The 12,620-nt window shown below is 42.4% G+C and overlaps 1 protein-coding gene across 7 annotated transcripts in view; it reads left to right on the top strand.

Moving 5' to 3' along the window:
• The window catches only part of MEIS1 (Meis homeobox 1), a 136,970-nt gene that overhangs the window by 48,560 nt on the left and 75,790 nt on the right, over positions 1–12,620 (top strand). The gene's annotated exons all lie outside the window — the stretch shown is intronic.

The raw sequence follows: 12,620 nt of genomic DNA, 5'->3' as shown, positions 1-12,620 counted from the left end.
TGGTGCTGACCGCCCACTTTCCCTCTCCCCCACCTCGCGTTTTATGTCTCTTCTTGCTCTTCTTTATATGTACCGTGTTGTGGCCTAGTTCTGATGAGACCATAGAGAGTCTATTTCCTATTTTGACTATTTTAATTTTTTTCTATCCACTCTCTCATGACACACTAAGATGCTTGAATATTCTTTTGAATTTTTTTAATTGAAGTGTAGTTGACTTACAATATCGTGTTAGTTTCAGGTGTACCATTCGGATATATTTATATATATATATTTAAGATTCTTTTCCATTATAGGTTATTACAAGATATTGAATATAGTTCCCTGTGCTATACTGTATGTCTTTTTTGCTTATCTATTTTATGTATAGTAGTTTGTATCTGTTAATGCCATACTCCTGATTTATCCCTCCCTGCGCCTTTCCCCTTTGGTAACCACAAGTTTGTTTTCTATGTCTATGAATCTGTTTCTGTTTTGTATATAGATTCATTTGTATTATTTTTTAGATTCCACCTCTAAGTGATGTCATAATATTTTTCTTTCTCTGTCTGACTTACTGAGTTTCCGATATTAGTTGAAAACCCATCCCTTTTCAAGAGAGTAGAGGTGGTTTCCTAACAACCAACATGATCCTGTTCCTTTTAAAGAGAGGAATTTCTTACATGTGCGGTACCGGCTCTGTTCTGTTGTAGCACAGTGATGGTGTTCAGGGAGCCTCGCTCCAACGACAGGAATGTCACATAGAAAATGGAAAATACAGGGCAAGTCTTGTGGCACATTGCATTGAGATTTTTTTCCCCCACATATTATTTGTTAGCATTTTTTCCAATTTTTTATTAAGAATATTTTCATATGTACGGAAAATAAAATGAATAGTATAGCAAATACCCATAACTCACCATTGCCGTTCAACAGTTGTTAACATTTGGCCATATTTGCTTTGTCTATGTACACGGATACACACGCATATGTATATATGTTACTATATATTCCTCTTCAGTACAGAATATTTAAGGAACCATACATTTCTGAGATTTGGATACATCAGTGATACCTACATTCCCCCCATCAAAGCACTGAACTACTTATTTTGGCATCTTGGAAACAAATGATGAAATATCAGGAAAATATGTGACTTTATATGAGGATCAGCTCATGGTGATCAATTGCTATTTTAAATGCTCGTCTATGTGCACTTTACGCTGGGAACTTTTAGGTGTCTTTCTACGAGGATGTAGGACAGACTGGGAAGACCACTGTCCTTGGCGTGCTGGTGGTCAGGTGCCATCCCCACTGAACAGTTGGTGAGCCCTGTCCTCTGGTCTGGATGACTCACACAACCTCACTGGGATGGAATTTCTTCTGTAAATAAATTTAAAAAAGAGCTAGGCTAGATAACTGAAGTGTTTTCCTTCAGTTCTGAAACAGTGAAATTCTAAGAACCAAGTTGAAATTTTGTGTCCAAACCTAGATAGAATGAAGAACTTCAATAAACATTTACATATAGATTGAAATTTATAGAAAGTCAGTAAATTCCATATAATTTCATGGTCATGAGGAGAAATTCAGAATCTAGGACATAGTATTGGTAATGACAATAAAAAAGTACAGATCGTCCCCAATATCTGAGTTTTCAGAGTATCTGGGTACAAGTTAGTGTCATAGATTTGATTCTTGTACAGACAGATGTAGCTGAAAAGGTCCAAATGCATACAACTTTTTGATTAGATGTGGAATACGTAACTGCTTTATTTGGCTGTTACCGGAATTTCTAAGTGTTTTATTTAAATGGTTTTTTGATTTATTTAATGTTTTTATTTATTTAGATGTTGGCATTCTGCTCTCCCTCACCCAGTGTACTTTTTCTATGTTGAGGGAGGGACGTGGGTTAGGAATGACTGGGACAAATGGATTAATGTGTTAGGTCAAGTGAAATATTGTTTTAGTTAAATCATGTTTGAGGTTGTCTTACAAGGTTTGGAGAGGATTTTCTCTCTTCTTGTTCCTCTGACAAAATGTATACATCTGAGAATAATATGAATCAGTCAAATATACAATGAGCTCTAGGGAAATTATTATTTTTTTCTCCTTTCAAGAAATGATGAAGAATTTTTTTTTATCTATTGATACAAATCAGCTGATTGTATCAGCATTTGTTTGTTATCTTGCATTAGATCTGTTGTTAACAAGCTGAATACATCTGCCCCAGCACACAGTAATAGAAACTTCAGTCTGGTAGCGGTTAGTGAAATTTCCAGCAAAATCTTGTTAGTGTAACATCTGACCTAATAAACGGCATTAAAGTTGGGGAGGTAGAGGAGATAGAGGTGTTGCTATCCCTCTCTCTTTGCTGCTTACCTGCCAATCTTGGATTTCCTAAAGTTAATTCTTCCTAGAGTTTTTTGTTTTTAACTATTTGATCAGAAGATTACACTCTACAGGCCAGCTAAAAGGGATGTATTTTTTTGAACCTCTTCCATTGTTTTTAAAATCATTGTTTGTGCTGTAATCCTTTCAAAATGCTAGCTGCTTTCCTGTTTAAAGAGTAAGGTCTTTCCACGGGCAGATCACCTTCATTTAATCTTCTGAAAGTGCATACTTAATTCTTAGCAACAGTGCATTTTTGGCACCAAGACCATATTACCAAGAAAAACTGAATCTCGTAAACAAGTAGAAAAATAAACCTTAGTTGTCTAAGAAGGTAATTGCATCTTGCTTTTGGAGCCTTATATATACATCCCACTTGGTACAATTAGCCTCTGTAAACATTTGAACTTCTTTGTAGTCGAAACATTATATATTTCAGGAAGCAGATGAAGGAAGGGTTTTCAGGTTGATTCCTAATATAGCTGGTTTACTTTTCATCGTTGGTGTTGCTTTGGGGTTTTATTGCATTAAAATGTATCTGTGATTGTTCATATAAACTTTCAATCAATTTGCTTAAATATTGGAAGCCGGCAGGATGTGGAACAAGCATGGCATTGTGGAGAATATCACCCTGGCCCGAGTCAAGGGTAGAATGCTGTGAAAGCATTGTGCTAATTTTAGCTTACAAAGAGGATAAAGATAAACTGCCTACTGCTAGTTTGCCATATGCTATCCTGGTGATAATATTCGAATGCAAAATATTCCATAGAGAGTCTTATTGTTTCAGTATGAGAAGCTTGGATAAGAGTTAAGCAAATTTCTACTCAGTAAGTTTATAAGAAATAATGAAGTAAAACAATTCTCAAATGCAGGTAGATGAAATCTGCTCAATTTATTTCGGCTTTATTGACTTTCATGGGAGTTGACAGAATTAGTTTTGGTTTATATGTGATCCAATTTTATCTATTTTTCACATGTAAATCTTAAAAATCAATCTGAATAAATATTGATCTCTTTCAGAGAAGCAAAAATATAGTTGGGATTGCATAAAACTGCTTAAGAGACAGCATCCCTTGAAGTTCAATAAAGGAATAAAGGCGACCTGTTCAACTGGTTTTAAAATAACACTTTAAAAAGCCTTTTTAAAATTGAAAAAGTCAGAATCCATTACCTTTCCATATTTGGCAAATTCAGCGCCTACCAGTGTCTGACCTATTTATTTGTCACTGAGACCACTTCACAGTGAAGGGATTGTTAGTCCCTGAAAAACTGAGAAAAATCCAATGTGCATAGCGCATTTGCAGATGGAAACAGACTGTGTAGCCGGATTTGGAGGGTGGGTTGGCTGGAAGCTTTGTGTTAACAACTGGTGAAAAGCCTGACCTTTGTGTGACCTAGGTCAAACAAACCCCTGACTCAAGAGCTCTCCTTTGACATGGATACCTGTTTGGGGAAAGGGGCCAAAAAAGGGGGATGAGGATAAAATTATGTTCTGGACTTACAAGCTTGTTTTTTGAAATGTCCCAGTTTACTTGCCTATTGGGGGGCATAGTGTCCAGCGTGGGATGTCACAAAGGACCACAGATCTGTTTGTAAGTGTCAAAGGGAAAAGATGATCAGGAAACAATCTTTTTTTCTTTCTTTCTTTCATACAGGCAACACATAGGGTTTTTTCCCCTCACAATGCAATATGATCTGGGTCTGATTCAGAGTTGAATGAATGGGCTGAGCTCCACTGATGAAAACATTTGATAATGTGGAAAATAAAAGCCTTGGCAAGGAGGAGATGGCAAGGCTTCCATTGTTTGTCCCCACACTTTGTTTTTATAGGGGTTCTCACAGGAACAAATAAATTGGAGTAAATAAAAGCAAAATAGCACTGTTAGTCCATATCGTGGCCTCACACATGCTCACGAGTCAACTTTGGCAGGAAACTAGCAAGGGTCTGTTCCCAACCATTTGCGTTGCATCTTTATCTCTCCGGTTCATTGTTTGCCACTGACTGCTTAAACCTCAACTTCCCAAGTAAAAGCTTCCTGTTGCTTGCTTTTAAATATAGTTTTGTTACAACAACATCACAAAAATGAAGAAATGTATTAAGGAAGCGAACTGATGACAGGAGGAATAAAGCAGGTCTAGTCCAATGTGATTCTAAAACTCCAGGGCTCACTCAAATCCATGAGGCGGGTTACTCTTGATGCAATCACTAATAGTCCCTTTTGGCTACCGGGCTAGAGGAACCATCCCTCTGCCTTCACAGGAGGTCAAGAGTGAAGGAGAACAACGAAAATGGTCAGTGTTTCTGCCCTTTTGCTGTGTTTGGCTCACTTAGTTTTAACTTTTAAGCATTGTCTGTGGCTGGGATTTTGTGCACTTTCAGTTGCAGGTTAGAGGAGATCGTCCTTTATTAATTATGCTCCTGCTTTGAGATACTTTAATGTCAGTATATCTGAAAAATTCTATCCACGCCTATGGAAAATATGGTTCTTATTCCACCTTAAGGGATGGGGGTTACTCTGATACTTCCTGCAATTTTGGAGGAACTCACAGCAGTTTTCTCAGGCCTTGGATATAAACAACATTGTTTATGCTGTTTCCACTCTTGTAGTCCTCTGTTTGTGCAGGCTCTAACACAAGTAGGTCTGTTTTGCATTTAAAAAATTAGTGCATGTTTTCAGAATCAATCTATCAAGTTAGGCCAAGAAATTCCATAAGAATGCATGGCTGGGGGTCACCATATTCTGGCTTTCAAAACTTACTTGACAGCCACTTACAGCTCTGGCTCTACACTCACGTGCGAACCTTGGTACCCTCCTTTAATGCCATGATGGAAGCAACTGATTCCAGTCCCTGTCTCCTACTCGTTGCATAATACACTGAAAGCTGCACCAGAAAATTATTAACACGACTCCAGTGACCCTTTTCTAAAATTAAAGTATAGATGATTTACAATGTTAGTTTCAGGTGTACAGCAAAGTGATTCCGTTATATATGTGTGTGTGTGTGTGTATATATATATATACACACACACACACGCGCATATATATAAATCTATTCTTTTTCAGATTTTCTTCCCTTATAGGTTATTACAAGATGTTGAGTATAGTTCCCTGTGCTATACAGTAGGTCCTTGTTGGTTATCTATTTTATATATAGTAGTGTGTATCTGTTAATCCCAAACTCCTAATTTATCCCTACCGCACCTCTTTCCCCTTTGGTAACCATAAGTTTGTTTTCTATGTCTGTGAGTCTGTTTCTGTTTTCAAGTGACCCTTTTGACGAGAACACCCATTGTGCCAGGATGTGAACAGTGTTGTGAAATATATAATATAGTATATTGTAGCTATTTAATAATGAATCTGTTATAATCTCTAGTAATACAGTGAATTAAGATCTAAAGGAAAGTAGCTTATTAAGGCACGAAAAGAGTGAGCACTATGTGTGTGTGTGTGTGTGTGTGTGTGTCTGTGTCTGTGTCTGTGTGTAGTGGAACAAGGCCAAGTGGAGGGCAGCTGCAGGGCGGCCCTGTAGCACAGACAAGCTGGAGAGCCTTCCCCAATACCCTTGCAGTCCTCCCAGAACGGAAGAGGGAGCCAGCTTGCCAGGAAGCCATAAACTTTTCAGTCTGTGAACTGTCACTGCCCTTATAGACACAATACCATGTGTTCTGGAGGAGAGAGTCAGAACATAGAAGATGCCTGCAGGTTTTGGCCCATGGGTGCAGGATGCCAACTTCTTGGACAATTTTCTAGAGTGGGACTCTGGGTGTAGCACTGAGGTCTTAATCACCTATCCAGCTCTATTTGCCGCGTTCAACGCTGCGCAAACGTGGTCGATAACTCTTTTACTTGGTTGCCTTTGAGAGACTGCCTCCTGGGCACTAAGCTAAGAAAATCGCTGCTCTCCTCTGGCCGGGTCCAGCAGGAGAAGGATGTCAGGAGAATGCAGATGCTTCTTCCTTTCTGCAAGTCTCCAGCTGATTCCGCGCTGAGCATTCCCAGCCCCCATCAGCTTGTTCCTGGAGATCCCTAGAGCAGAGGCCCCCGAGAGAAAGAGCTCCTTGGTTGTTCGTGTAGATCTGGCTGTCCTATCTGATGGTCAGACATTCTACATCAGAGCTAGTGAAAAGTGGGGTTATGCGGTGACTGTTTGTCATTTGGAGTAATCAGTTGGAAAAGTCTTTCTTTTGTCCTATTCAGAAGACTGGAAGTTCGTGTCATTGCTCTAAGGAGAGTTGCATCTTCTTGGTTATGTTGTTGAACGCATTTTGGGGGCTGTTACTGTACCCTTACTTTTGGATAAGTTGTCACCCATTCCCATGCAGGTAGGTATACCTCATCTTCATAAAGAGGAATCAGAGGAAGCCATGCTCCACCAAGGTGGGCTTTAAACTTTGGGGGTGGACTTTGGGACCGTGTCACCCGGCAGAGAAGCCCATATAGCACAAGCGCGTCAGCATATGACCCATGGTAGTAAAACCCCAAATTCCATAAAACTAGTTTGTCTAAGAGATCGCCTGCTTCCCTCAGCACCCTGAGGCAGCTGGAATTAGCAGACATGGTGGGACTTACTATTCCATAGTCTGATCTTGAAGGCATAAGTTGGAGCTGAATCTGGGGTCCAAGCCTCCCTCCATCTCTCCTGACGTTCTCCCAATGGTATGGTTGCTACCATTTGGACAGGAATGTACACTTTTGTCCTGTCTGTTGTAATCCCTCCTCTCCCAGGTTACCATGGGGCCTTGCTGTCTTCCTAGCTGTAATATCTGTACCTTATTTTGCAGTTATGTGTTGGACGCTGAGTTGCCTTAAAAGCTGAGGGATTTAAGTCTTATCAAAATTGTTAGTACTGTAGTGTTTATTTCCTTATAAGCGAATTCCCCGTTTCAACTGTATCTTTAGAAAATGATCTTGGTTTTCTTCTACCATCATATCAGTAATAATAAAATAAGCCAAGAAGTTATAATTACTCTTCACATAGCCTCTGTGGAGCGGTTACATAGAATACCCACTTGTTACGATGTGAATTTTCATTCACTGCAAACGAGAAGGAACAAAATATTCCTGGTGGTTTGATTCCCCCATTGGCCACACGTTATGACTCTCCTAACAGCAAACCACACCGTCCACTGTCAGACACTCTCTAAGGCTCTTTCTATTAAACAGAGCAGCTAAAAATACGGGTGTTCTTCATTAAATGTAAAATGATCATTTTAACTGGTTCTACTCTGAGTGACCCATCCATCACTTAATCAGACCAATTTAAGCAGAGAGAGAGAGAGAGAGATTGAAAAGAAGAGTGGATCATCTGTCTGTATTTCCTTTGGTGGCAACACGAGTAGAATTTAGGCTTCGGATGAGTCTTTAGTCATCTCATTGTTTCCTGTGAAAGTGTTATTTTCTTCAGCGTATACAGGTGGTGGTGTGATGGGCTGTCTAGAAATACAGGTTTAACTAGACCAATGAAGACCATACTTCGTTAGTTTACTTGTGACAAAAAAAGAGTCGCTTGATGTAAGAACTGTTCCCAGCCTTTCCTGCCCTTCCCATCAGTTGAATCAACCACACAGTCAGTTGTTGCATCTGTAATAGCTCTCCTCGTGTAGAAATGAGGATTTTGCAAACTCCCAGAACATACAACCAGATTCTTTGTTAAATATTTCTGATAACGAAGGCTGTATTTTCCGTATATATATGAAGAGAGCGGAACTAACTCAGGGCAAGAAGTTGAACTTTTTTCTGTAGAGAAACAAAAACTGTAAAGATAAACGTGCTTTTTGACTGCCCCCCTCCCAGCCACACTGCTGCATTAACTCTCAATTAATTTCCGTACGTTTAGGATTTGAGTCTGCCATTCATTCAACAAACATGAGCTGCCTACTAGTGGGCGGCCCTGAGGATACACAGTGGTGAGCAAGCCCACAGACTGTGCTCAACGAACTTCAGATCTAGTGGGAATGGCTGGAGGGTAAATAGACCATGGAAATATGGTGGAACACCAGCTATAATCGTTGGCGCATGGAACATGCATCTGTCTCTCTCTTGGAGGGTCTTAGGAGTTCCCCTCAAGAAAGGGCATTTTTACACTATTTCACATTTTTCCAAGAGTTTTCGCACGTGTAACCCCACTCATTCCTCACAGCACCCCTTTGAATCAGCCAGTTCTTTATTACCACTGTGGACTGAGGAAGGGGGACTCAGCAAGTGGAGTCACTTGACAAAGACGACACCGATAGGAGAGCCTGGCTTAGAAGGGCGGACCCCGGCTCTGACCTCTGGGTCAGGCATGAGTGCCTGTGTTGGGGAGGGTGGGGGAACCTGGAAAGATGAGAAATAGTGGCCTGATGTTGTGAAATCACTGTGTGACCATCTGGGAATTTGCCCTCAATTCACTGCCAAGTTTAAGAAGACCTGGAACAATCATTTCACACTCAAATAGCCCAGGCAGAGCTTCAAAACACCCACTTTCCCTTTAAAAAAATAAGGCAAACAAGCAAGCACAGAAGAGAGACAAAGAACATGATCGCTGGGAGCAGCTTTCAGAGTTTCGGTTTGCATCCTTTCTTTTGTGATAGCGTGGCCCCAAATAGTCACATTGCATATGCCTTGGAAGTTTTTAGGCTTCTTGATGGAGATCATCTTCCCGTAACTGATTCTTCAAAGTTACGTATTTCTTTAACCTGGTCACATGCCTGACTTTGGACTAGTGAGGGGACAGATAATTTAGCTTTGGGCCTGCGGTGACCCACCCTTCAACTTTCCAGCTCAGGCCAGACTGTGCCTCGTGCCAGCTGCTGTCCTTCCTGTGGTTGCCTCTCTTACATGAGATGGAACTCATTGCTCCAGGTATTGCAGAGATGCCTGACTTTGGGGGAGTCCCTTCACTGAGGTTTCTGGAAGGAAGAATTCCTTGGGTATGAATGAGATGCAGAGAGGACGGCTGTGTTTCCCATACCCCATCCGCATTTGAATGGATGCGATTTGGGGCTGTCTCCCCGTTTGGTGTGCCGGATGAGAAGGCAGGACATGCTGGGGCCTAGGACCTGTGCTAGAATCTCAGCAACACAGTGTCCCTGGGCAGCAAGAGGAGGCTGGGGCAGGGCGGAAGCATCCCCATTATTAAGAGGACAAGGGCTTGGAGCATGTAACCTCGGTAGAGAAGCTGGCCCCTCCCTGAGCCAGGCAGCTGGATGGTCCAAGATACAGCATCCAAAGGGTGTAGCAAGTTCAGGCCTGGCATTTCAGGATATCCAGTCTGATAGGTGGGACCAGCAGCAAGGAATTCTAGGCCTTAGGCCAACTCAGAAGTCACGCGGGGCTGGGATTGGCCTTCTGAGGTCTGTTTTCCAGGGCGAGGATCCCTTCCAGCTGGGAGCAGTCTTCAGCCCTAGGAAAGAAAGCTGACAGGGGCTGGGGGATGGGAGGGGAATAAAGGTTCCTGCCAGCTTGTGGGTGGGGACAAGACCAGACCCAGAAGAGGACCAGAAGTAGAGTGGGGAAGCCAGAGACACGCCCGCGCTGGAGGACGTATCTGAATGAGCAGCGGGGGTAGGTCGGGTGACTGAAGGTAAAGGTTGGCAGTTGGTCCTGTGAATCTAGGTCTAGGGCAGTGTCAAGGGATCAGGGCGATTTTGACTTTTCCCGTCTTGTGGGATAAATGTCTCGGAAACCAAGAAGGGGACCTGGGTCCCAGGTGGAGTTTATGTAGATGCAGCTACAGGAGCTCCGGAAGAGGAAAGAACAAGCTGGCAAAGAGAGAGGGTGCAGGGTGCTGTAGCAGCAACCCCTTTCTGTGGGAGGGAAGGTGTCTGCCTTCAGTGGATGAGAATAATTCATGGATTCTGCTACTTCCTTCTGACCCCAGTAGACTTCAGATTAGCATGTAGGTGACATCATCACTGAAAACCCCACAGGCATGGACCGCTGCTCCCCCTTGGGTCCTCTGCTCCAGGCTGGTGTCCACGAGGCAACCTTGTTTGGATTTCCGTACCCTGCCTACCCCCCACCCACAAGAGGAGAGACTTTCCTTGCTTTGATACATAAATGATGAGAGAAACTCTCGTGGGAGCTTGTGATCCATCCATCTCCTTCCCACTCCCCTCTGGCTGAGCAGCCTGGCCATGCCTGCCCAGAGTGGACTCCCGGTTTCAGAATGTACGGACGTCTCCAGAAAGGGCACTTGCCTCCCAACTTTCCTACTAACAGAACTGCAGACTTCTGACGTGGAGAGACACTTGGAAACCATGGTGTGATTCTAGGAAATGTGTGCTTTGTCATGTTTTATGTCCTAGGCATTGACATTTCTGTCATTTCGTAGGTGACTACTCGGAGGCCCTGGGAGAGGGCAGGGGCCTCTGTGGGGTGATGCTCTAGCTAGCACGGGGCTTCCCCTCTGCATTTGGATTCCTCAGTTTCCACCCCTCTTATGAATATTTTCTGTATGATTTTCTCTTTTAATTTTTGGAGGCCCCTTCAGGGGAATCGCCTCACTGTTCTGCAGTGTGGCTATTTTTGACGCCCTCCCATTCCTGTGTACTTTCTCCAGATCCACAAACACTTGGTATTTGTTTTCTTCCTTGTACACTTCAGAGGTGGCTTTCATACTTAACCCGTTCCCACCCCTTTGACTAAGGAGCACCCACTCACGTGGCACTCTGAGATTGCTGCTTCGGTGTCTCTTCCTTCTGAGACTTCAGTATCGAGGAACCATTATGAAGCCCACATTATTGGTCAGGCTTTGTGCTGGCTGTGGACGACATGCAGCCATGAGAAAGGACACTGTTCCGCTCTAGAAGGTCTTTCTAGAGGTTAAAGAAATGCACCTAGATTAGATCACCGTTATCTAATAGGGTGGGTTAAATGGAGAGACTAGCTCTAGAGTGGTTAGGGTAAGTTTAGCCTTGAGCCAGATCTGGATTCAGATTCATGAGGAACTCTATTTCCTTATCTGTAGAGCAGTCTGTTTCCTTTTCTGTGCATTAGGGCTATTGCAAGGATGACGTGAGATAATTTAGAAAAGCATCTAGCATGGCATGTGCTCTCTGTGAGCCTATAATCGTTAGTTAGTAAATATGAGTTATTTCTATTGGCTACTAAAACAGTCTTTGAAAGATCCATAACATGTAAAGGGTTTTTAAAATATGGAGAAATTGATTTGTTTTTTACCATGATAATTTAACTTTAATGTCTAAGGATTTGGTGAGGTTTAGTTGATTGAAAATAAAGGCCAAACACCGTTTCAAGTATCTAGTAAGTGCTCAATAAATGTTAGTTTTTATCATTACTATTATTCTTACAATCTAGACAAGGGATGGACTACAATTGACAATTAGCCCTGTTATTCTTTAGGGCATCTTGATTTTCCTAGACCGTAAAGATACTTTCTTAAATTATAGCACTTCCCCCCCCCCTTATTTGTAAATCAAGAACAAAAACCTTTGCTAGTGACAACTGCCACAGAAATATTATTTAGAGAGCAGAGGGCATAATCTGTTTTGTGTGGGAAGTGAGAACTTATATTAATAAAAATTGTTTCCAGTGTACCACCATTCAGCCATAGGCCACCAGCTTCATGCGGTAGGACTGTTTAGGTTGCACTGCTCACCTGTTTAACTCTGAAGCCCACTCACGGAGTTCTGTGTCACTGCAGGGTTCTTTGGGGAAACAGAAGAAAAGAAAAAAGGGAAAGGACCTGCCATGCTAGGAGAGTGGGTGTATATGTTTTGGAAAAGTTTGGCTCCTGGGAATGAGAACAGGATGGCGGGAGGAGGAACCATGACAGGAGTGGCAATGATTGTTCTGCTGCTTGGGGTGAGGGGATCAGGATAAATGTCCCCTTGCTCAAAGAATGTCCTCCATAGCAAGTCACCACGGGGACCAGCATTCACTGAGCTCAGCCACCACTGCCAAGTGTGGAGTTAAACACTTAAGGCAACTTACTATTATTATTTTTTAAACATCTTTATTGGAGTATAATTGCTTTACAATGGTGTGTTAGTTTCTGCTGTATAACAAAGTGAATCAGCTATAGTATACATATATCCCCATATCTCCTCCCTCTTGCATAGGGTGGGTGCCTATCCCACCCCTCTAGCTGGACACAAAGCACCCAGCTGATCTCCCTGTGCTATGCGGCTGCTTCCCACTAGCTATCTATTTTACATATGGTAGTGTATATACGTCCACGCCACTCTCTCACTTCGTCCCAGCTTACCCTTCCCCCTCCCCTTGTCCTCAAGTGCATTCTCTACGTCTGCG

This window comes from Phocoena phocoena, chromosome 14 (assembly GCF_963924675.1).
Source record: "Phocoena phocoena chromosome 14, mPhoPho1.1, whole genome shotgun sequence".
NCBI classification, from domain to species: domain Eukaryota; kingdom Metazoa; phylum Chordata; class Mammalia; order Artiodactyla; family Phocoenidae; genus Phocoena; species Phocoena phocoena.
This window is presented reverse-complemented; position numbering and strand designations above follow the sequence as displayed.